Genomic DNA, 21,941 nt, shown 5'->3' with positions numbered 1-21,941 from the left:
AAAAGAGCTTGTTTTGGGCGCGCCGGTCGTCGACGGAGGTCGGAGGAGACGGTTGGAGGAAGAAGGCGGAAAAACAAATTACAAATTGAAATTGTAAAAGGCGGATTGAGCATAAACTGGTATGTGAATGGTTCGGTTGGTAATGGAGTTAGGAGATGAGGAAGATATGGATTTAGATGGGTGGACGCCAGTGGGGAGAGGAAGAGGGAGAGGACGTGGAAGAAACAAAATAGATGAAAGAAAAGAAATTGGTGAAAGTCAAGGAAGTAAACGAGAACTGGAAGAAAGTAGCTCAGAGGAAGAAAGGATAGTTAGGAGGAAAGTTGTGCGGGAGGAATTTAAAATAATATTAAAACTTAAAAATGAGGAAGGACAAGATAACATTCGCCCCATTGTGGTGTCAAGAGAAATAAAAAAGAAAATTGGAGATGTTGAAATGGTAAAAATGTTGAGAGATGGGAATCTGTTGGTGGTTTGTAAAAACGAAGAACAAAAGAACAAAGCTCTAAACGTGGAGAATATTTGTAAAAAGAATGTGTTGGACAAAAGAATCATTGGAGAAAATAAAAAAACTAGAGGAGTGATTTATGGGATCCCTCTAGATGAAGATCTTGATAAAATCAAGAAAAGTGTAGTTGGTGCAAAAGTGAATAACTTAAAGAGATTGTCCAAAACAATAAACGGGGAGAGAGTGGGGAGTCTGTCAATACTCATGGAATTCGAAGAGAAAGAATTACCACTAAACATCAAAATAGGTTATCTCAGTTTTCAGGTCAGGCCTTATATCCCTCCACCGCTTCGTTGCTTTAAATGTCAAAGATATGGACACATAGCAGCAGTTTGCAAAGGAAAGCAGAGATGTCCAAAATGTGGAGAAGATCACAAATTAGAAGAATGTAAAGAAGAAGTACAAGAAAAATGTTGTAATTGTGGAGGGAATCATAGAGTTACATATGGAGGATGTGAAGTCAGGAAGAAAGCAAAAGAAGTCACACAGATTAAAATGACTAAAAATATAAGCTATGCAGAGGCAGTTAAAAATGTGAAAGAACAGAAAATAAGAGAGATTGAAAAAACGAGGCAAATTCCACTGCAAAGTGAGATACAGTCAGAGGAAAAGGTTGTGATATCAGTAGAAAAACTAATATTATTTATGGCATATGTTATCAACTGTACTGACCAAGCCAAGAATAAAACGGAGAAGATTAAAATTATAGTGAGGGGAGCGGAAAACTTTTTGGGGTTTAAAGAGGGATCATGGGAGAACGTAAAGAAAAAATTGGAGGTAGACAGGAAGCCAGGAACATCTGGTGGAAATAATTCATGTTAATATTACAATGGAATGCAAGAAGTTTATTGCTAACGGACAGGAACTTAAAGGATATATTGATATTCTTGAGGAAAAACCAGAAATTATTTGTATTCAGGAAACATGGCTAAAAGCAACGTTAGATTTTGAGATTAACGGATTTGGTAGTGTAAGAAGAGATAGGCAGGAGGGAGGAGGAGGTGGATGTGGAATATTTGTAAAAAAAGGGATACAATATCAGGTTTTAGGGAAAGGGAAAGAACTTGAATATATAATAATTGAAATTTGGGAACAAGGTGGTAAAGTTAAAATAATAATTTTTTATAATCCATGTAAATTATTATCAATTGAAATAATGGATGAATTAACTGAATATTTGGAAGGAAAAGTAATTTGGTGTGGGGATTTTAATGCTAATAGTACATTATGGGGTAAATGTAATGATAGAAATGGGAAAATAATAGAAGAATTAATAGAAAGTAAAAATCTTGTATGTATTAATGATGGGAGGGGAACTAGACTTAATGTAAGAACAGGAATGGAATCAGTTATTGATTTAACAATAGTTTCAAATGGCTTAGCGAGTATTTGTGAATGGATCATTGATAAAAATACAACAATAGGTAGTGATCATTATCCCATTACAATAAAAGTAGGATTAAATATAAATAATAAAAATATAAAGGTCAATAAAAAATGGGATTTTAATGAAGCAGATTGGATTAAATTCAGATTTTTAAGTCAAATAAAATTAGAAAAAGTGGATATGGAAATGAATATAGATTAAATAAATTTAAAAATTTGTGAGATAATCTTGGAAGCAGCAGATAAATCTATGAAGAAAATAGGGTGTAAAAATTATAAGAAAATAGTACCATGGTGGACAAATGAATGTAAAGAAGCAATAAAAGTAAGAAACAAAGCATTTAAGGTATTAAGAGGTAATTCAAAATATGAGAATTTAATTGATTATAAAAGAAAGCAAGCAATAGTAAGGAGAATAATTAAGAATGCAAAAAGAGAATATTGGAAAAAATTTTGTAGCACAATAGGGAAGGAAACAAAAATAGAAAAAATTTGGAGAATGATTAGAAGAATGAATGGCATTAAAAGAGAATTCGAATATCCTATATTAAAAGTAGATAATATAAATATAATTAAAGATGAAGCAGAAATATTGGCAAGAACATTCAGTAAAATCCACAGTTCAGATAATATTAGTGAGGAGGGTAGAAAAGGAAGAGAAAATACAAAACTCAAATATAAAGATGTGTTGCAGAATGAAGAAGAAGCAAATAACTTGTTAAATGTTGAATTTACAAAAGCTGAATTGAACTCTTCATTTACAAAACTTAAAAATACAGCACCAGGTAAAGATAAAATATGGTATAGAATGATAAGTCAGCTCAGTGAAAAATCTAAAGAGATAATATTGAAATTATATAATAAAATTTGGGAGGAGGGGAAATTACCAATGGAATGGAAAGAATCAATTATAGTACCAATAGCTAAACCAGGGAAAGATAAATCAAAACCAGAAAATTATAGGCCAATAGCTTTAACATCAAACTTATGTAAAATAATGGAAAAAATGATTAACAATAGACTAGTATATTATTTAAATAGTAAGGGGTATATAGTAAATTATCAAAGTGGATTTCGAAAAGGGAGGAGTACTAATGATCCAACAATATGTCTAGAGCATGAAATTAGAAAGGCACAAGTAAATAAAGAAAATGTGGTGGCAATATTTTTTGATATAGAAAAGCGTATGATATGATGTGGGTAGAGGGATTATTAATTAAATTATATAGGTTGGGCATTAAAGGAAAGATATATCAATGGATTAAAGACTTTTTACTAAATAGGAAAATTCAAGTTAGAATCGGTGAAGTAACATCAGGAGTATATAGAGTAGAAAATGGAACACCACAGGGGAGTATAATAAGTCCGTTATTGTTCTCTATTATGATAAATGATATTTTTAAAGGTATTGATAAAGAAATGGGATGTTCACTCTTTGCGGATGACGGAGCGGTTTGGAAAAGAGGGAAAAATTTAGGTTTTATTGTTAAAAAATTACAAGATGTTATTAATGAGCTAGAGAGATGGGCATGGCAATGGGGATTTAAGTTTTCAGTTGAAAAAACAAAAGTAATGGTATTTACTAGGAAAAAAATAAACAGGGAAGTAAAATTAAAATTATATAGTCAAGAATTAGAGCAAGTAAAGTTTATAAAATTTTTAGGAGTATGGTTTGATGATAAACTAAAATGGAATGTACATATTCAGAAAGTTGTCGATAAAAGTATGAAAATCTTAAATATTTTGAGATGCTTGGCTGGCAATGATTGGGGAGCAGATAGGCAATCTTTGAGACAGTTTTATACAGGTATGATAAGAGCTAACATAGATTTTGGTTGTATTGTTTACGGTTCAGCAGTGAAAGTACATTTGGTTAAATTAGATGTAATACAACATCAAGCATTAAGATTATGTTCTGGAGCATTTAAAACCACATCAAGAGCAGCAATGGAAGTAGAGATGGGAGAAATGCCATTAGAATTAAGAAGATTAAGGTTGGAATTAAATTATTGGTTAAATTTGCAAAGCAATAATATTGATCATCCGGCTAGGGAAATTTTAAAACCATGTTGGGAAAAAGAAACAAAAGAAATGGGGAGTCTTGGATGGACAACTGAAAACAAAATAAAAGAATTTAACATGAGTAGTCTGGAAATTAGTCATAAAACACCAACATCAGTAAAACCACCATGGATTCTACCAGAAGCAACAGTAGATATGACAATAATGGATAAGAAACAGGATAAATCTTTCATCATTGATAGTAGTTCAGTGCAGGTACTTTTAAACAATTACTATCAGTATATTCAAATCTATACAGATGCATCAAAAATAACTGGAAAAGTAGGTATAGCGTTTGTAGTACCAGAATTCAATATAAGAATAGGAAAACGAATTACAGACGGATTATCAGTGTACACAGGAGAAATGATGGCAATTTTATTGTCTTTACAATTGGGAAGAAGAGATAAAACCATTAAAAACAATAATCTGTTCAGATTCAAGATCTGCATTATTAAATATTAAAAACAAGCAATCGGATAGTAGAATGGACATTTTATTAGAAATATTTCACACATTATATAGAATAAAAAATATGGGTGTGATAGTTAATTTTGTATGGGTTCCAGCACATATTGGAATAGAAGGAAATGAGAGGGCAGATAAATTAGCAAAAGGGGCAATTCAAAATCCAATTAGCATTAAAGTTAAAACAAGTAAAGCTGAAGGAAAGAGTATAGTTAAGGAAAAACTGACGGAAAAGTGGCAGGAAAGGTGGGATGAAGAAATAACAGGAAGATGGTATTATAAGATTCAGAAGATGGTAGGAGAAAGAAGAAAGGGAAGAAGAAATAGAAAAGAGGAAAGAGTGATAACAAGGACAAGATTTGGGCATACAGGACTTAACTACTCACTTTTTAGAATTCAAAAGCATGCAACTGGTAAATGTGAGTATTGTGGAGAATGGGAAACAGTAAAACATGTTATTCTAGAATGTGATAATATGAAAGAGAGAGGATATATAAAAAGAGTTTGAAAGTATTAAGGAAAAATTTAATTTAATAGATATTTTGAGGAAGAGTTTTGAGAGCAAACATATACAAATAGTTATTCGATTTTTAAAGAAAATTAAGATATTCAGTAGAATTTGATAGAGTAGACATAAGAGTTAATGTATGGATGATAGTGATGAGTAGAATATAAATATGGATGTAAGTATGTATGTGTAGGTATAAATATAAATATGTTTTTTCTTTTTTGTGTGTGTAGGTGTATGTATGAATATATATAGGTATATATAGAGAGAGAGAGCGTTAGACCAACACGAGCCACACTCCATACCAGTAAGTGGCGGTAATGCTACTCTAAGTTTGTTGCCAACCGCCAATAAACACAACAAGAAGAAGAAGAAGAAGAAGAAAAGCGCTTGTTTGGTTGGACTGTTCATTATGTAACCACCAGGGCGGCAGTGTTCCTGTCTTGCCAGTAGAGGGTGCTGCAGAGCCTAGCGACCTGTCATCCCCGCTTCCAGCTGACCCGCATTCACCAGCGCTGTACAGACACGGGACAGCACCGGAACGCGGCGAACTCGTCAACCGCACCGTGGAGTTTCCCCCCCCCACGTACACCGTGAGCGCGACACTCCGGCCGTCCCGGGACGGCAGGTCGCTGCTGTCGCCTCTTTTCTCTCTTCACAGCGCGTTGAAAGAGGAAAGCGGTCTCTCCCAGGAGCTTCATGGCGAGCCGGCTGAAGCGGACCGGAATTACGCCGTAGCGTTTATTTGTTTCTCTTTTCTTTAATTTGCCGCTCCCGGTGACATGGTTTACGGCGACCCTGCTTGTGGTGCTTTTCTACCCGGAGTGGACTGCGCCGCTACAAAGTGAAACACACAGAGACAGACAGAGAGAGAGAGAGGCGCCTCGCAGTCCGTCACCGCGGTGCAAGGTGAGTGCTGTCCTCACGTCAACCCCCCGGACTTTGTCGGCTTTCCATGAAATGTCAACGTTGACTTTAACCTCTGTCTAAAGAGTCTTTTGTGGCTGTCGTTGCGCTTGCATTGCCTGACAGCCGGAGCCACAAACTTGCTAACCTACATTCTCCGTTAATGGGTCAGGGCAGTGACGTCAGGGGCACGTCGCCAGCATGTAGACCGGGAGGAATGCGGATGTTTCCGGGTGTTCTGCTCGAACTCGTGGGCTTTCTTCCGCGCAGCAAGGGCTCACGGAGTTGAGCTCCAACACATCCAACTGTTTGCTCTTGAAAAGCGATTGGAGACTCGAGAGGGAACGTTTCCGTTTCAAAGCAGGGGCGAAACCAACGGGGGAAGAGAGGGGGCTGGGGATCCACCTCTATTAGTTTGCTGACCACCTCACCGCTGCCTGGGTGGTTCATATTGATTCAAAAAATATTTAACCTTGGAATATTTTATTATCCTTTATGCTTGAAAGGTTGAGATTAGCAATAAAAAAAAAGGTTTTATTGGCTCTAGTGGCCCTTATTTGACAGTGAATTGACAGGAAAGAGGGTAATGAGAAAAAGGGGGAAGTCATGCAAAGGTCACCAGGCTAGGAATCGAACCTGTGGCAGCTATGTCAAGGACTAAGGCCTCTATATGTGGGTTGTGCTTAACTTCTGAGTCACCACAGCACACCCAAGATTAGCACATTTAACAAGAAAGAAACTTGTCTGTGGGACATAACTCCAATTTCATAAATGTCCTATTTATGGGCTCTGTTTTTGACTTTTCAAACGTAGAAACGTCCATGTTTTTTTTTTCTAGAAAATGTCTGAGATTAATTTTAATCAGAGATTTTTGATGGAAATGTACTTCTCCTTTTGTCTTTTATATCTTATTCCCCTAAAATGCAGTCTTATATTTCAGCTTAGATTGTGCTTCAAGAACAATATTTGCGCTTGTGACACTGTGAATGCTGTGGCATGCAGTCAATGTCCTAACAGACTACTTATTAACTAAAAAAAATATTTTTTATCCTTATTATCACAAAAGCACCACAAAATATCCCAGTAAAATTCCATGACTGCAACACAAACTCACTTTGTTAAATCATCAATTAAATGTTATTGATCACTTTTTTTTTTTACTTTTGTAAAGTTCATTGTAGATTTTGAGCTGTATACATAATTATGAAAATAGAGTGGTGATAGTGTGATGATCTGGGCCTGCTTTGCTCTTCAGGACCTGAATGATAAAGAATATAGCTATGAAATATGAAGTTTTGTTTCTTCTGAAACATTTAAGTGTGACAAAGAACCATTAACTGTAAAAACAAAATGTATAAATATGCCTTTGCTTAGAAGACATTGTACCTGCAGGTTTTGCTGATGTAGTGTTACACTTGCTTATATTCAGGCTGCAGAGCTTTATTGGGTTGTGTAGTTTTAATAGTGAGTGTTGAGCTGTTATCCATCAAAGTTTCTGTTTCAATCTCCACACAATGTCGACACAATCCAGTGGACTGTTGGAGCTGACTGTAGCAGGGCACTAGCAAGATGTTAGCGTGCATCTCACCTAGTCTGCTGTCACACCACATTTCATCCATCAGCACGTCTCCCAGCAGGCTCAGGAAGACAGCGATGGCGCTGGAACAAGGACCACTTCAGATGACTGGAGAAAGTTATTTTTGCAATAAACAAAATCAGCCGCCAGGTCGCACACGAAGATCTGCCGATGGTCTCTGAGACTCTACAGAAAGCTGGAAGTGCCATTGCTAATATCTCTTAAAGGTCCTAGAAAGCGAGTGCTTTCACACACCGCTTGGGAGAGTTTTTACATTTTCCATCATTCTTACAAAATTTCCCATTTGGAACACATACAGTGTCTTGTGGACGTATTCATAGCTCTTGAACCTGCTCATATTTCGACATGTTGGGACTGAGGGTACACTGATTACAATTCCGTCTGGCTGATACTGAGTTTTCCTGTGGTCTGAAAAGTGTCTTAAGTTTGCAGCATTTTGGTGGTTATTGTTTTAAGTTCAGTTGGGTCAGTGAGTCTCAGAGCAAAAGGAGACAGTGCCTGATTTTCAGTCCTCTGCAGAAGTAGATAAGATCAGTTTCACAGGCAAGTATTGGCCAATCACCAATTTTTTATAGTTAAGAATATTGGTGCTGCGCCATCAGTGAAACGCTGCATTTTTTATGTGATGTAGCAACAAACTACCTTCTTACTGTTTAGCATTGAGATGCTATTTTAGTCTTGAATGGCTTCACTGATGGGCTATTTTCCTTTTTTTAAATGGTAAATGGTCTGAACTTTGTGCTTTTCCAGTCATTTTGACCACTCAAAGCACTTTACACTGGAGTCACTTTACAGTGTCTGAATCACTTTCATACTCACAACGCACGCACATACGCAGATCAGTAGGCAATTGGGGTTAAGTGCCTTGCCCAGGAGCACATCAGCATGTGGCAGGGGTAAACTGGAATCGAACCTACAACCTTCTGATCAGAAGATGACTACTCTCGGCTCAGTCACTCCCATTCACAACTTGAACACAACAATAGTTTTTTCCAGCAGTCAATCAGATCAGTTTTTGAAGCAACAATATGTCCTTCATCACTCGTTCTTCTGCCTCCTCTTTGTGGAGTGCATGTCTGGGTGCCGTGGTTCACTGCGTCTGCTATGAAACATCAGAACAGGAAGCAAACTGCTGTGGAGCGAATCTGACCATCAACTGATTCTCCTTTCATTTCAGTCACACAGAAAAAAAATCATTCATTTTGAACACTGTTTCAGACTTCATTAAGCAAACTCTCAGTGTGACTTTACGTGGTCTGCTGATGTCCGCTGATGTCCACTTCAGCACCGGACAGCTCCTGAAAGTGGCACACCTCAGGGAGCCAACTCGCATATCAACACACTGTTAGGAAGGATATTAGGACAATCACTGTAGCACATCAATAATGTGTCTGCAGTTGGATGGACTGGTAGTGATGTACGAGTTTAGTGTCTGAGATGTTAAAACTCACAGAAGGAAGTGAGGACAATCTGTAATGGTGAAAACAAATAAAAAGAAGCATCTGTAATAAAACCATACCTTAAAAAAAACCCTTTTTCAAGCGTTTTTCTCACTCGATCCCATTTTTCCCCCCTCTAATTTTAAGACATTCTTATTGTAAAATTGCATCTTTATTCCACTAATATTACGTCAAAAATTCTCCAAGCCTGGCACTAATAGCCCGTTGTACAACTCTCAGAATGGATGAATGAAATAAAAATATTTGTGACAATATTCCCTGCCATTTGTATTTTCGTTTTTAGATAGGAAAAATTGATTAAAATTGGATCTGGCATGAAAAAAAAAATCGGATTTTATTTGTAACTCATATTGCCTGTCCGTAATTTATTGTGATGGGAATCTATTTCCCCGAATCTCAGAGCCGCGAGATTAGGTATTATAACTCGGTATTATATGGAGCAGCGTTTATCACATCATTTGAGCAAAAGTTTCAAACAGTGCAGATAAACGTTTCCACCGTGCAGAACTAACCAGAAGCGTATTGAAAAGTGAGCCTTGAATGCATGTGCGATGGATGGACGCACGTGGAAACGTATCATCCATGTGATGTTGTCTCACGTAGACCGACCTACGACCTGCCAGCAGGCAGACATGACCTCCTCTCATGTCCTGCCCCTCCCTCTTTTCCCCTGAGGCCAAAAGCTGCCCTCTCCCTCTGCCCCTGCATGTTTCTATATGTGTGTGTGAGGTTGCATAAGTAGAGCGTCGAGGCCCACTGTCTGCTTCCCTCTTCCACATGCAGACAGACTCACCGATCTGATGAATCGTCCTCATTTCATTTGTAGCGTTAGCAGACGCCACAGAAGGCTGGCAGACATTTTTTTTCCCCCAATTCAACATCATTATGAACTGTGGCATCCTGGCTAGCGGCTAGTTAAATTAGCGGTTGCCATGTTATGGTTCCAGATCCTGTCGAGCTCCGTTGTAACAGAGCTGCTCTGCTTCAGCAGCAGTAGTAGCTGTGCTGTTCAATCTCAGTCTCCTTCAATGTTCACAAACTGCTTGATTCATCAGTGTTTCCTTCTGTGTGTCAGACAAACGGAGTGTGATTACACAAGCCTGAGAGCTAAAATAAACACGCCGCCGCCGAGGCGAAAAGTCGCAAAGATGAAAATAGATACAACAATAAGGTATACAGAGCGACTTATGTTGTATTGCTATTGACTTTTTGACTTAGGCGAATGATGTAGTGACTTTATGAGAGGGCTTGTTACAATAAACAACAAATCAATTGTTAATTTGATTATTAAAATAAGCTCAACAAGTAGTTTGCATGATTTATTAATTTTTTTCTCTCCAGTCTGGTGTTGTGTTTACAGAGACTTCATAGTTCTGTTTTGTGTTGCTCTGTTTATTTATTTTGGAAATTTTAAATGTTTGGTGTTAAATGTCCATCAGAATGGGACGTTTAGTGATCTTTAAGAATGTGTTGTTGCATTATTCTGCCAATACTATCATAATACTTGAAAACAGTCTCAAAACAACATTATCGTGTATCGCAATAACATCCGGGACAATTTATCGTCCAGCAAAATGTGTTATTATGACAAGCATATATATATAAGAACGCCAACATAAAAAATAACACTAAATTAATTATACACATTTATTTTCAAATAGATAAAAAAAAATTATTAGAATTTCTTTTTAAAATAGTAGACCATTATGAAATAGACCTCTATAAGTTTGTTTTTAAGCTTATATTCTTTTACATCATTGACATATATGACGTTCATGTCTTTTGAAATTGTTTATCTCTTTTCATGTTACATCCACAACTTCCTGTAAACTTAATTGGGGTTTTATGTGACAGAAACCTTCAAAACATATGGAAGTTGTCAGTTGTAAAGGGAGAATGCATAGAAAAAGACTTGAATACTTTGTAAAGTCTTCCTCTCCAGCCTTTATGCTGACCCCAGTTAACCCTTCAATGTTTTAAACGAGTTATCACTTCTGTGTTGTTCAGCTGTGTTCATCCACTTATCAAGACGGAAATTCAATCTGATGTTTTAAAGATTAGACTGCTGTAAAGTATAAAAGCAGGTTGGACCCCTGAGCAGCTTTTTCACAGTCTCTCGCTCCTGGAAGCCCGAGTCTTTCGCTGTCTGACAGATGTGTGTTATCGCTGCTGACGTCACGACTACTTCAGCTCCTGCAGAAGCTCAGCACTCGTTGGCAGCTTCTCTTCCTCCTGCGAGCCGTTAAAGTTTGGTTTCAGTTCAGGGGAGTGTGCAGCAGAACCTGGAGTAAATTCTGTCCCAATCTGTCAAACAGTGTCGACACAGTTGTTAGTGTTATCGGTTAGTTAAAGTACACATTGTTCGTAACAACTCCAGAGCTTTGGTGAGATAAATGAACTATAACAATCGTTTTGTTTAATCAGAACCTGACAGAAGTGGAATCTGTCTCCTTGATTATGTAACGTGCTGAAATGAAATGGACCTGTTACACACAATATCTGACTACAGGATTCCAAGGAAAAGGAGTCTACTGTGGTTGACAGCACAATTTGTCCTATCTGTAAACACAAAATATCTACCTGCTTTTAATCTTTATTGTCCTTCTAAATCATTGATCTTTTTTTTCTGGCTATCCTTCATATGATCTGATGGTTATGCGTCTGTTTTTATGTCTCTTGACAATCTGGCCTTTTTTCTGTTCTGTCTCTTGTTATCTGGCCTCAGTGGCTGATTATTATGCAACAACCTTCCAGGTTATGGAGGACTGATCCTGCCAAAATGTGCAGCTGATATACAAATATATATATGATTTGATAATGTAATTAATGGTTCAGACATTGCAACCAAAAAAAAAAGAAAAAAGAAAAGACAAAGACATTCCCTATTAATGTGAACAAGTTCATAAACTATTTGCTCAGCATTTACAACACTATATATTTTTGATTCATTTTATTTATTAAACAACAAATCAATTTTTGGGTCTGTGTGCAAATAAAATTTCCCCTTTGATTTTCTGAACTACTTAGACAACGTTCCTCTAGTGTCTGGCTATAAATCATTGTTTTTTTATTTTTTTATCATTTTAGCATAATTTTATCCTACATTCATTTTACTTAAGGAACTCTGTCTTTCTTTCTGTTCCTCATTTTACTAACAAAATGCTGACTCGTAACACATGACAGCTGCTTTTTTGCATAAGTTGTGAATGAGATCACAGTTGGCAAGATTTTTTCTCTTTTCATGTCAAAATGTATAAATATTTTTTGTCATCATCTTTACATCCAACTGCTAGTGATCTCTAATTCATCTTCAGTCTTTTTTTTCCCCACTGCTCTGGTCTTTGACGTATCAAAATCTCACAATGATTAAAGCTATTAAGAACAGTAGAGTTGTGTTTTGTTACTTAACATTTAGAACAGTCAGATTCAGATCCAAACAACAACCAGTTCATTAAGTTTGATCTTAGGTCACAATGTCTTCCAGTTTCAGTCTGCACTGCTTCTGTCAGTGTAAGTTGGAGAGACAGGAAGTCCTGGCTCCTTCTTCCAGACTGATGCATATTACATGGAACGTCTCTTCCCTCGTGCACACTGGTGTCTCCAGTTGGCTTCCGGTATTGCATTAGTTTGAGTCATTGTCATTTGCAGTTTCATTTTTCTGCTTGACTGGACCTCTGCTGGTGCCTCAGAAGCTCCATTAACAGCAGCAACTAAAGATTTGACTGGATGCAGTTTAAGTTGACGACAAACCTGCCACTGGTGTTTGGTTTGGGTGAGTCTAATGTTTAGGTGCTGTTACTGGTTTGTGTGAGAGGAGATTTCTGAAAGTGTCAAATTTAGCACATTTTAGCAACAAGGCAGTTCAAAGTGCTTTACATTATAAAAACACATACAGCCATCAGTCATTACAGTGTAATGTAAACATTACATTTGGTCAAATGCCATCATCAAGTCACATTAAAATCTGTTGATCAGTGAAGCCTCTGAATTGTGAATCAGAGGCTTAAAGGAGATCAGTGTTTTGAGTGTTTTACAGCTTTCCAGATTTGTGGCGCATAGAAGCTGAATGCTGCTTCTCCATATTTGGTTCTGGTTCTGGAGATGTAGAGCCGAACCAGAAGACCTGAGAGGTTGATACAGCGACAACATGTCCTTGATGTATTGTGGCGCTTCAGCGATTTATAATCGACGCTTTACTGAATAACGAGTAATCTACCGCGTTGCTATTTCAAATCCAATAGTTGGACTACAGTTACTTATCAAAATCACTTTGCGTTGCTGTCCACAAAACACACAAAAACATGGACAAATTAATTTATTTTTTTTTGTACTGTTGTAACCATTAAACCTCTGCTTGCATTCAACCATATAAGTGGAGACACATTGTTGATGTAATCATAATAAAATAAATTGCAATTAAGTTTTGGCAAAGATCAATGTCGTTTTCACAGGAAAATTGTTGTCAGCAGCTGCTGAAAGTAACTAAAAAAAGTTACTTTTAATGTAACTAAGTTACTTTCCAAATCAAGTAATCAGTAATCTAACAAAGTTCCTTTTTGAAGGAGTAATCAGTAATCCAATTAGTTACTTTTTCAAAACAACTCTGCCATCACTCTTAATAACCCACAACAGTATTTTAAAGTCTATTTTCTGAGCTGCAAGAGGACACAAGCTGCTCAAAAATGTTAATATTCTCCAAGTTAACATTTGTAGGTGTCATGGCAGTCAGAAACTGCTCTTGTCGGATCAAATCAAAATTGAGTTTTTACTTGTGCACAAATCTACAGGGTTACATGGTTGTGGCTGCATCATGTTGTTGGACTGCTTTTCTTCAGCAGAGATAGATGGGTGGAGACAAATAGATTGGCATTTGTTTTTAACTTGTTTGAAGTTACAACGAGTCGATATCACTGTGTTAAACGGACCAGAGCTGAGATGTAGTGAGATTAACCGGGCAGTTTACTCTTTGGGTGTATCCCACAACTGTGGGTGTACCTCTGTGAGTTCAAGTACCCATGGGTGATAAGAGGATTACGCCACAACAACTTTGCCTGCTAAGCCAGTCCGACGGCTTCTCTTGCACATTCAAGTCTTCACATTCGTTTGGCATTTCATACATGTATGCGCTCTATATCTGGCACGACGTGTATTTGCATTCTGTTTTGTGTTTCATTATTTCATTATGTGTCAAGTTTCTAAAGTCCTGCCTTTGCTTCACTTTGAACTACCGAGATTGCCGTGAGCCTTTTACAAGATTATCCTAGAGATAAAGGAAAGCATACGTTATGGTAATGATTTAAATTATTTGCTTCTTTGACACAACCAGATGTTTCAGATCATCATAGAAATTTAAACATATTAATACAAGGCCAAGTTTTGAGCTTAATATGGCACTTGCCTGCTGATGCAGGAATACAAAAATGCCTGAATACAAAAGTTAGATGGTGTGAGAAAAAAATAGATGTTGGGAGACTTCAGCCATATCAAGACTTTTCTTCTTTTGAATCTTGCTTGTGTTGACGTTATTGCCATTTGTTGGACAAGGAGATGTATTCCATCGTTTTTAACTTGAATCCCATTGGCCAAATTAACATTAAGTTAAGTTAGGGTGTGCCAGATTGGGGTTAGAGTACTACAAACACTACAATTCTTACAAACTCTTATCATGCTCTTAAATATTACATAAACCACACACCTGTTACTTTGAAGCTGTACTGATTATTTCCTTGTTTTATCTTCCACAGGTGGACATCCTGAGACAACCGATCAGTTCTTGTCAAAAGGCAGAGGCGTGTATCAAGTCTTTACCCTCAATGGACCCAGACAAATGCAGCAGCAAACTCTAAAAACTGATGGTAGCACCTTTTTTTTTTTTTGCCTCCAACGATCGTCCCACAATGTTCCCAGAGAAAACTCTTGTGCTCTCTATCTCATAGCACTCTAGAAGTCTTCTCTGTTTTACTCAGGTCTTTTATTCCAATGCCTACCTCCTCCACTAAAGCACTGTAGCCAGAGACGACCTGTTTTACCTTCTAAACTCTTCAAACTGATGAAGAGCATTGACTTAAGACCTCAAACTTCCTGTCGTCTATAAGCTACAAAGCAGCCATACTGATCACTGAGAGCTTGGTCCAGTGGAAATTATTCAAACTGGAAGTCGGACAATAGCTTCTTCAGCCTCTCATCGTTCACTTGTTGAATCTAGCCGAAAGCTATATACCTCAGTTATTATTTTCTGGAAGAAATTTGTGTGCAAAAACCACAAAGCGACAATCATTGACGGAATTGATCCAACAGACAGGAGTTGATGTCCAAGCAAGGTGCAAGCTACAAAGTAGGGAAGCAGCACTTAGTGTCTTTCATTTGCTTTGGGGAGAAAAAAAACTATAACCAGGGAGAAAATCAGAGTACTGCCTTGGAGAAGACATAACTTCATGTTTCCCAGCACATAAACCAGATTATCGAAGCTATCTAAATACACCAGCAAAAAAACACAAGGGGCTTTCAGTGAGCGTATTTCTACACCTGAAGCCTCCAAGCAGCAGAAGAAGGGCTTGAAAACTTCACCAGCTGTTTCTGTGCTGCAATTGAGACACAAAGAAACTTCCTGGGAGATCAAATGCAAATAATCTTCACAGGTGGCAGAAGGGGCGCAGAAGAACTGAGCAAGTGAAGAAGGATGTAAATGGTGAGTTTTTTTTCTCTTATTTTGGGTTGCCATGTATGTTGTAAGGGTTTGAACATGAGAAAATGAAGTCCTGTCAAGACTGTGACGTGTCACATGTGTGTTGGAAAAACAGGGTTGCGGAATATAGATTCGTGATATGACAGAACAGTTTTCATGTGTTAAATCAAAAATGATGTTTTAGTCATTTCAAGCTTAAGACTTTAGATTTCAGTCAGGTTTTGAGAAAACCTGACTTGGGAACATCTCTGTAAGACCCAAAAACTGGAGTTCAATTAAAGTCCGAAGAGGATTGGTGTGTACGAATCCTTATAATACCAACCTGACATGAAGATGAAGCTGAAGTTGTATCTGTTTTAACAAACATTACCTGTAATTGTTTTTAAGGAGGCCAGTGGTACTAGTACACCTGTTGGCAGGCATCTGAGTGTGTAATTTGGCTATTTAAACAGTCTGTACGTTATTCCTCTACAGAAATTTGGAACATAAAAACCATCTCAGAATCTATGTATGTATGTAGGGGTTTTATTTTTAATTTTTTTGTGCTGATGTGTTATGGGCTAGTTGGATATATTAAATTTTCCTTGTGATAAATAAAGCATTTCTATATCTCTATCCGGTTTATAACTTCAAACTACAACTAAGAAACTGGAAACTAGAAAAACTCTTCATCAGACAATGAAATGACTATGCAGTTTGTGGTTCTATTGGCTTTTTATGCTCACAGATGGAAACAATCATTTTCTCATTTATTATTTCATTACTGTTTATCTCTAGCTGGCATTTAAATGTCATTCGAGACGTTTTACGATGCAGAGCTGAAACGGTTGTCAAACTCTTCTGTTAATAACTGAAATGAAAATATTCTAATGCCGAAAAAGACCAAATTTACTCCAGCTTTAGTGGTTTAAATATCAGCACATAATAAAACTGATCAAGTCTTTATTAGACTCAAATCTCCCTACGGAAGTCAACAACTGGTTCATTTATTTAACAAAAATGAAACAGAAAACCTTTTTTTGAAAAACTAAATACACCCCATGATTCAATAGCTTGAGTAACTTGAATCAATCCATTTCTATATGATGTCGCTCATTCCAGTCAGTATGGGAAAAAATGTGAAATTCTGATTTCCTGATGACATAATTCACTGCATGAAACTTTAGTTTGTACAATAAATCTTAGGGGTCTGGAAGGTATTGATTACCCTGAAAGCAAAGGAATCCCAGATCATAAACCCTCCACCACCATGTATGGAACATAAAACTGTGCCGCATAACATGGCCAGGAATCTTCACTTTGTTCTGATCTGTCAAAAGAAGGCGTCTCAGTAACATTGTGGTTTATTCAAACACAACTTTTAAAAGCTAACAAAAGCTAACATGCTAACCTAACCCCCAGGGTAACGTCAGGGGTTAGGGTTAGTCATGTTTTTCATTGTACAGTAAATATGACAATATAATGCACTAGTGGTATAATTCAGAGTTTGTTTTACATTTCACATATATATGAAAACTTAACTCCCTGCAGATTTATGAATGAAAATCCAGTTTTGAGCTACATATTCTAACCCTAACTTGCACTTATTGGTCCATATTTTTGCTTTCTTTGTTCATAAAAGCTGACGTTGACATCTGAACGGTTGCCACATTTGAGATGTCAACAATGCAATTATATTGATGTGATCATCTCTGTGTAAACTTGTCAGAATTAGAGGAGGAGAAACCAGTGTGATGGATGGGTCTCTGTGATGAAAGTGGAACTAAAATATGGCTTTTTACAGCAGAAAGAGATCCAGACACATTTCAAACATCATCTTTGATCTTCTTTTCAAATCCTTTACGCTCTTCCCTCTGGTTGATGTTGCCACAGCAACACATAGCCCTTCCTCCACCATGTGAGGCTGTTCATTTCAGTGACATACAGAAGGTAAAGGTAGCTGTCAGAGAAAAGGCTTTTGCAGAACAGGAGTGAAACACACCATACACCTAACTCTATAGAATTGGGCTGTTAAGACAATTAGACAGATTTAAAAAAAAAAAAAAAATCGGAAAGTATCTTGTGGTCTTTTTGGGAAATTTGTCTGGACCAGTTTTTCCCATCCAGAGAAAAAAGTTTTTGCCTATTTGTCTTTGAAAACAGTTCCTGTTGGCGTCAGGTTAAAGTGCGGTGATAGCTAAAGGTCTCTTAAATGTAGAAGGATGCTTGTAGTGTTTATTTTATTTTTTGGGTATGCTAACAAACCAGAAGAAAACTGCTTCCCTGTATTTTCCTAAAATAGTGCATCAATACTAAATGATATGGAATAATCCATGGTGATTCAGTCTTTCATACAACTTTATGGGTAAATCAGTCAGACTAAAATCAAATGTGTTATTTAAACAATTTAAAAAATATGATTTTTGCTAATAAATATTCAACACATATATTTTTAAATTCATAAAGCAGAAAAATAACCAAAATCCGTTTTAAGTGTTTATTAAACCAGTGGTACATTAAGATTTTTTAAATTATTATTATTATTTTTTTACATGTTTTGATCTCGCCTGTTTCTGCCTCAACACTAATTTTAGTTTTCCCACTAAAATCTGCATGACATCCCATTTTGCTTCAACAGAAATAAGCCAGACTGCTAGAAAAGGCCTATTTTAGTTTCTTTGTCTTTCTAGATGTTTCCATTGCTGCAACACATGGAAGCCTGAATGCAAAAGCTTCTCAGTAATTCATTGCTATTATTGAATTTAAGAATAAAAACCCAAACAGATAATTGTCTTTGCCCCTCACAGTTATGTGCTTGTCTGTGTTGGTATATCACAGACAATCCTAATGAATTATAATGACGTGCATTTAAAACCACAGGACATTTACTCTCACTGAATAAAAAGTACAGTTTTTTTTTTGTTTCCGCACAGTCACAAGTTAAAAGACACCAAAATAATTTCTATTTGCTTAAAATGTACGACATGGATCAAACCTTTTAGGAGATGGTTATCCCTGTTACCAGCCAAATGTATGTAAACATTTGAATTTTAGAAAATATGTACATATTTTTTATATTCTAACCAAGCTTTCTGTCACTTACCAAATATAAATAACTTCAGTAACTTTAACAAAAAAAAGAAAACTTTGGTCTAATTTAACTTTGAACAGTTTGTGTCTTTTTATTCAGTGTAAGTAAAAATCAGATTTCAACTGTATGTGCAGTGTGTAAAATTATGAGTAAACACCATTGTGCAATATTTGAGTTACTTAATGTCACCAAACATTTTTTACTCAAACATCTAAAATATCAAGTACTCTGTTTTGCAGTCTGTGGCTCACGTAAATTCAATATTAACATAATTTTTCCCTTTTAAAGCATTGAATCAATATATAAATCATGTAGTTCCTTTCTTTTTAAATAGCTGTGATTTTGTTTCTTGAAGGTTTCAAATGGCTGTGATAACATATTAAATTCTGCGATGCTAAAGCTATCATGAGTCACAGTGCAAAATGAACATATTTCACAGTGTTGGCGTGAAATGGTGCTCACATATTCACCATCAGGCTGAACGTACTTCAACTCCGTCTCCGTGATGATGAAAGTTCTCTCCTTGTAAAAGTCAAGTGTGACGGCACCCCTCCACCCCGCGGCTGGACTGCCCCTTTAACCTCCAGCTCATAATGACGAGCACGCTCCTCAAGGTCGTCCTCCACAGCGAGGGCTCCCGAAGGGACGGGTGAGGGAGAAAAACGTTGGAAAATTCCAATCAACCCTGTTTCCGGTAATACCCAGCTCCGATTTCTCTGCCCAGATTGTCTGAATTTTGAAGTTGGTCATTTAGGGACTTAATCAAGAACGGTTCTGTGCAGCATTGTTGAATAGTGGCAAAAATCACAATCTTTTTGATTGCTTTCTTCCTGATTGCAATAATTCCCATATGTTAGCCTCCATCAGTCCACAACTAAATGTATGGCAGACTGCTTGATTTTACCAGCTATTTGCTAGTGCAATAATGATATATTTTCAATATATTGAAATCATTATTGTCATCATTATTGCAGGATCAGTGTGCGCAATATCCAAATCGCAAAGGACTGTTTGGAAAGCAGTAATTGTTGATTAATATATTTTGAGTTGTGAAGCTGATGCAGTATTTAGCCAGTTGGACAGTCTCACAGTAGCAAAAGCTCACGCCCAAATTTCTAAAGGTCGTAGTTGGAGTAGTGTATGAGGAAGCACAGATTAGAAGGAAAGGAAAGAAGGAACCAGATGTAATCTAAGCCCGATATTATTATCACAATATTTACCAATGTTATCGCCGTTGCAAGATCTTCCAAATATCTAGCAATCCTACTAGCTGTTTTCATGCCTTTGTCATTCAAGTTTTGAGGAAACTATTACAATTCAGCATACGTACCGTGGCTGAAATAAATACAGGGTGGAAACCAGCATGGAGCCCACATCTCAGACAAATGAAGAGAATGAAACTGGGGACATTACTTCAAATTTTGTTGCTCACATCAACCTTTTCTAATGTGTTACATCAAAATGCTCTTAGAAATTGTTGCTTGTAATACAGCTGTTGTGTCACTGTTTAGTAGCCGTCTGAGCTGTCTAAATACAATTTTAGACAGCAATAAAATACAATTTTAAATACAAAATTTTATAAATAAACACAATTTCAATTCCTGAATTAGTACCACTGTAGAACGAAAGGTTTCTGTCTTTGTCCAGGAAGTTAATATTTTAGCATACTAGCATGTGGCATTGTTTGGCGTTTCTCTGTATGACTTCAGAGGGAAAGTACCTCCAAGCAGCGCTCTTGTTGTTTGCATTGTTAGCTAAAGAAGCTACATGTTTGTTTGTTTTTTTTGTTTTTTTTTTGCAAATTGTCTTGGTCTGGAGAGGCTTGGGGAGGACAGAGAATGTGTCTGTTATTGCATCGTTGTTGACGGTACAAGTAAGACTGGCTCAGTTTCTATCAATGTTGATGCAAAAGAATATGTTTAAAAAAATGTTTTAGATGTGCAAGGATGGATTATTTTGATAATCCAGAGGATGTTCATGTGGAATAAGTTTCATTTTTGGTCAGAGAATAAAATAGTCTGGGTTTTATAATAGTGAATTTTGAAAAGAAATAGCGAAGTGGTAACAAATGAGTTTCCACAAAGTTGTTCTTTGTCCACGTTTTTAGAATATGGACCGGCTTTTGGAAAGCAACAGTCTGTATGTGGTTTATTTTGCTTTCTTCCCCCTCGTGTGAGTTATAAGGTCAAGAAGCATTTCTGAAACCAAATAAATCTCACATCCTTGCGATGCTGTGAAGAGCTGAGCAGTGGGATATAAGTTGAGCCAGCTCAAGGTTTATTACCCGTTTTCAATAATAAAGCATTTTCAGAAAGACTTTCAGAGATAAAATGAAATGCTGGATGGGTGAGAAGGGTTCTGCAGGTCACATCAGGTGAGCAGACAAGATGAAGGCTGGACTGGAGGCTTAAGGATCCACAATAACAGGAATGCAAGGTTTTTACAATTTATGGAGAAAATTCTGTTCATAGCAAGACAGACTTACGTTACTGTCGTTGCACAAAGACACAACAGTGAAGTTGGCTACAAAATGTTGCAGCTTGGCTACAGAAATACACATAAGAACTATAAATGCTACTATAAATATATACAATTGTGCAACTGTTGCTGGTGCAAAATACTAAAAAAAAACAAGTTAATTGAAAAAAAAAAAACAATAGCAATGAATATAGTTAAAATTGGGGAAAAAAAGTAACATGTAAATCTACAGACTGGATGTGAAATTGTTTTCATTCACTCCATAACTGCACACTGTTTGGGCTGATAAATACGAAGCCTTGAAAATGAATCCAACCTGGTTTTAAAAGTTTTTATTTAATCGGTTCTACCTCTGTGATTAAACCACTTCCACCTTCTAAAATCCACCAATTGTACATAAAAAGCTTGAAAGGGCCAACTACGGTTCACCTCAGTAAAAGAGCGACACAATGAGTGATTGTGTTTGTTCCCCACTGAGCCTGCGTTCGGGCCTCGTTAGGTCAGCCGTGTCGCATTCTGGTCGTCGGCATCAGCAGGGCCAGTTCTGCAGCTCCAGATGGAGCCGTGGCCTCCGCTCAATGAATACAACCCAACAGGGCACAGCGGCGGGGGGAGCGCTTTCGCTCCAACACTTCCATGTAAACGGAGGGAAGAGGCGAAACGAAGGTCAGCCATCGCAGACTTAGATTCCTGGCAGTCGTCACAGCAGCGGATCATTAAAGAGGGAGAGTAGAGGGAGGATGTGGAGGGAACAGGAGGAGGATGCGGAGAAGCTGGTCGGAGTCGGATACAGCTGCACCGCTCCGATTTCAGA

The 21,941-nt window shown here is 37.1% G+C and overlaps 1 protein-coding gene across 2 annotated transcripts in view; it reads left to right on the top strand.

The window, feature by feature from the left end:
• Positions 1-5,436: 5,436 nt before the first annotated feature.
• LOC129363329 (thyroid hormone receptor alpha) overlaps positions 5,437-21,941 on the top strand; it is a 60,364-nt gene continuing 43,859 nt past the window's right edge. The window contains exons 1-3 of one of the 2 annotated variants that reach the window (XM_055035360.1): positions 5,437-5,840; positions 14,639-14,749; positions 15,533-15,582. The gene's annotated coding sequence lies outside the window, so the exon portion shown is untranslated. Of the gene's footprint in view, positions 5,841-14,638; positions 15,583-21,941 lie in introns of both variants that reach the window. The other variant, XM_055035362.1, reaches the window with a different exon arrangement.

Source organism: Poeciliopsis prolifica, unplaced genomic scaffold (genome assembly GCF_027474105.1).
Source record: "Poeciliopsis prolifica strain line A6 unplaced genomic scaffold, Auburn_PproV2 SCAFFOLD010, whole genome shotgun sequence".
In the NCBI taxonomy this organism is placed as follows: domain Eukaryota; kingdom Metazoa; phylum Chordata; class Actinopteri; order Cyprinodontiformes; family Poeciliidae; genus Poeciliopsis; species Poeciliopsis prolifica.
The sequence above is the reverse complement of the archived record's forward strand: the minus strand, read 5'-3'. Positions and strand labels throughout refer to the sequence as shown.